The following is a 4470-nucleotide window of genomic DNA, read 5'->3' on the forward strand; positions in this document are numbered from 1 at the left end:
GTTGTTGTTGTTGTTTTTTTCTGTTTTTTTTCTTTTATTTTTATCTTACTTTAGTGTTGTTGTAGTTTTTGTTTTTGCTGTTGTTTTTGTTGTTGTTGTTGTTGGTGGTGGTGTTATTGTTGTTGTCGTTGTTGTTTTTGTCATTTCGTTGTTGCTTTTCTTCTTCTTCTTGTTCTTCTTCTTCCTCTTCTTCTTCTTCTTCTTCTTCTTCTTCTTCTTCTTCTTCTTCTTCTGTTTCTTCTGTTTCTTTTTTTTCTTTTTTTCTTCTTTTTTCGTTGTTTTCTTCTTCTTCGTTTTCTTCTTGTTCTTCTTCTTTTCTTTCTTCTTTTCTTCTTCTTCTTTTCTTCTTCTTCTTCTTCTTCTTCTTCTTCTTCTTCTTCTTCTTCTTCTTCTTCTTCTTCTTCTTCTTCTTCTTCTTCTTCTTTCTTCTTCTTCTTCTTCTTCTTCTTCTTCTCTTCTTCTTCTTCTTCTTCTTCTTCTTCTTCTTCTTTTCTTTCTTTTCTTCTTCTTCTTCTTCTTCTTTCTTCTTCTTCTCTTCTTCTTCTTTCTTCTTCTTCTTTTCTTCTTCTTTCTTCTTCTTCTTCTTCTTCTTCTTCTTCTTCTTCTTCTTCTTCTTCTTCTTCTTCTTCTTCTTCTTCTTCTTCTTCTTCTTCTTCTTCTTCTTCTTCTTTCTTTCTTCTTTTCTTCTTCTTCTTCTTCTTCTTCTTCTTCTTCTTCTTCTTCTTCTTCTTCTTCTCTTCTCTCTTCTTCTTCTTCTTCTTCTTCTTTTCTTCTTCTTCTTCTTCTTCTTCTTCTTCTTCTTCTTCTTCTTCTTCTTCTTCTTCTTCTTCTTTTCTTCTTTCTCTCTTCTTCTTTTTTGATTTTGTCACGTTAGTGTTTGACGTTATGTAGTCGTGTATACAGTTATTTCATTGTTTGAACTATTGAATACAACTCACGATTTGTTTTCTTGTGCGGCAAAAGACTGGCATTTGACGTCATTTTTTGATAGTATCAGCGTGGCCTTCGTAAGGTTATGGCCTGATACTGACCAAACATGACGTCAAAATGCCTGGGGGTACAATGAGTGCCTGGCCGTTTATAGCGTTGTCTCTGTCCGAAAAAAAATTGTAATTTCGCCTAACAGGCGTCATGTCCCTTCCTAAACGTTAAATGTTGCTGTTGGCCAAGGATCAATTGTAAAGCGCTTTGAGCACATTTAGTGGATATTACGCTATATAAAATCGCAATCAATCAATCTTATGTGTGTGCGTGTGTGCGTGTGTGTGTGTTATTGATTGTTTGTATCTTTGGGGTATTTTTGTTACCAGGTTCGATCCCCAGTCGTATGTGTGTGTGTGTGTTGTGTGTGTGATGTTATTGATTGTTTGTATCTTTGGGGTATTTTTGTTACTAGGTTCGATCCACAGTCGTATGTGTGTGTGTGTGTGTGTGTGTGTGTGTGTGTGTTATTGATTGTTTGTATCTTTGTGGTATTTTTGTTACCAGGTTCGATCCACAGTATGTTGTGTGTGTGTGTGTGTGTGTGTGTTATTGATTTTGTATCTTTGGGTATTTTTGTTACCAGGTTCGATCCACAGTCGTATGTGTGTGTGTGTGTTGTGTGTGTGTGTGTTATTGATTGTTGTATCTTGGGTATTTTTGTTACCAGTTCGATCCCGTCGTATGTGTTGTGTGTGTGTGTGTGTGTGTGTTATTGATTGTTTGTATCTTTGGGGTATTTTTGTTACCAGGTTCGATCCCCAGTCGTATGTGTGTGTGTGTGTGTGTGTGTGTGTTATTGATTGTTTGTATCTTTGGGGTATTTTTGTTACCAGGTTCGATCCCCAGTCGTATGTGTGTGTGTGTGTGTGTGTGTGTGTTATTGATTGTTTGTATCTTTGGGGTATTTTTGCAGTCACCTGTTGTGTGTGTGTTTTTTTGTTGTCTGTATTTGTCAGTTCCTCTTTTGTTGTGTGGTTGTTGGTGTTTGTTGTTTGTTTTTGGGTATTTTTTGTTACAGTTCGATCCATTCGTTATGTGTGTGGTGTGTGTGTGTGTGTGTGTGTTTGATTGTTTGATTTTGGTATTTTTTTCCAGGTTCGATCCCCAGTCGTTTGTGTGTGTGTGTGTGTGTGTTGTTGTGTTTGTGATTGTGTATTTTGGGTATTTTTGTACCAGTTCGATCCTGTGTGTATTTGTGTGTGGTTTTTTGTCGTGTTGTGTGTGTGTTGTTGTGTTGTTTGTATTGTTTGGTTTATTTTGTACCAGTTCGATCCCAGTCGTATGTGGTGTGTGTGTGTGTGTGTGTTGTTATTGATTGTTTGTATCTTTGGGTATTTTTGTTACCGTCGATCCAGTGTATGTGTGTGTGTGGTGTGTGTGTGTGTTGTGTTTATTGATTTTTGTATCTTTGGGTATTTTGTTACCAGGTTCGATCCAGTCGTATGTGTGTGTGTGTGTTGTTGTGTTTTTTTGATGTTTGATCTTTGGGTATTTTTGTAAGGTTCGATCACGTGTATTTGGTGTGTTTGTTGTGTGTTGTGTTGTGTTTTGTTGATTGTTTGGTTTTTGTTAGTTGATTGTTTGTTTTTTGGTTTGTTGTTGTATTGTTGTTTTTGGTTTTTTGTTGTTATTATGTGTATTTGTTTTGTGTTGTTGTTTTGTTGTTGTTTTTGGGTTTTTACGTTATCTGTATTTGTGTGTGTTGTGTGTGTTTTGTGTTTGTGTTTGTATTTTTGTACTGTTCTTCGTTGTTGTGTGTGTGTGTGGTGTGTGTGTGTGTTATGATTTTTGTTCTTTGGGTATTTTTGTTACAGGTTCGACCATTGTGTGTGTGTGTGTGTGTGTGTTATTATGTTTGTATCTTTGGGTATTTTTGTTACCAGGCGATCCCCTCGTTGTGTGTGGTGTGTGTGTTTATTATGTTTGTTTTTGGGATTTTGTTACAGTCGATCCCAGTGTGTGTGTGGTGTGTGTGTGTGTGTTATTGTTGTTTTTTGGGTATTTTGTACTTCGATCCCATGTATGTGTGTTGTGTGTGTGTGTTGTGTGTTTTGTTTTTTTTTGGGTATTTTTGTTACCAGGTTCGATCCACAATGTGGTGTGTGTGTGTGTTGGTTGTTTGTTTTGTATTGTTGTTGTCACAGTCGATGTGTTGTGTGTGTGTTGTTTTGTTGTTTTGGTTTTTGTTACAGGTTCATCCAAGTGTTTGTGTTGTGTGTGTGTGGTGTGTTGTGTTTATTGTTTTTGTCTTTGGTATTTTTTACCAGGTTCGATCCCCAGTCGTTGTTGTGTGTGTGTGTGTGTGTTGTTATTGTTTGTATCTTTGTATTTTTGTACCAGTTCGTCCCTGGTTGTAGTGTTGTGTGTGTGTTTTGTGTTTGTTTTTGGGTTTTTCTTGACAGGTTTCGATCCCAGTTTGTGTGTGTTGTGTGTTGTGTTGTGGTTTTGTTAGTTTGGTTTTTTGTTTGTAGTCGATCCACAGTCGTTGTGTGTGTGTTGTGTTTTGTTTTGTTGTTGTTCTTGTTGTTGTTTGTTCTGGTTGATTGTTTGTTGGTGTGTGTGTGTGTGTGTGTTGTTGTTGTGTGTGTTGTTGGTTGTTTTGATTTGATCTCGTTTGTATTTGTGTGTTGTCTGCTGTTGTGTGTGTTTTGGTTGTGTTGTTGTGTTATTTTGTTTTATTTTCCGTCTTTTGTACAGTGTTGTGTGTGTGTGTTGTTTTGTTGGTTTTTTTATATTGTTTGTCATCTGGTATTTTGTTAGATGTTGTTGTTGTGTTATTGATTGTTTGTATCTTGGGTTTTTGTTCCGGTTGATTCGTTCTTGTGGTGTATTGTTGTTGGTTGTCGTGTATTGTGTGTTTGTTTGTGGGTTTTTTGTGTTGATCTGGTTTTTTGTTACGGTTTGATCAGTGTTGTGTTGTATTTTGTGTTGTGTTGTTATTGGTTGTACTTTGGAGTATTTTTGTTTGTTCGTCTCTATTGTGTTGTATGTGGTGTGTTTGTTCATTGTTTCGTTTGGGTTTTTGTGACTGTTGATATTGTTATTTTGTGTTTGTTGTTGTGTGTTTGCGTGTTATTGATTGTTTGGATTTTGTGGTATTGTTGTTGTTATCATGTTTGTATTTTGGGTTTTTGTCGGTTGTAGTTATTGTTGTTTGTGGGTTGTGTGTTTGATTCTTTCATTTGGGTATTTTTGTTACAGGTTGTCCGTTGTTGTTGTTTTGTGTATTTTTGGGTTTGTTCGTTCGATCTGTATTGGTATGTTTGTGTTGTGTTTGATTGTGTGTATTTTGGTATTTTGTTAGTTCTCCAATGTTGTGTGTGTGTTGTGTGTGTTTTTGTTTTGTATCTTTGGTATTTTTGTTACCAGTTCGATCCACAGTCGATGTGTGTGTTGTTGTGTGTGTGTTATTGATTTTTGTATCTTTGGGTATTTTGTACTTTCGATCAGTCGTGTGTGGTTGTTGTTGTGTGGTGTTTATTGTTG

This window comes from Berghia stephanieae, chromosome 15, assembly GCF_034508935.2.
Source record: "Berghia stephanieae isolate SIO BIC M18660-M18661 chromosome 15, UCSD_Bste_1.3, whole genome shotgun sequence".
NCBI lineage: Eukaryota > Metazoa > Mollusca > Gastropoda > Nudibranchia > Aeolidiidae > Berghia > Berghia stephanieae.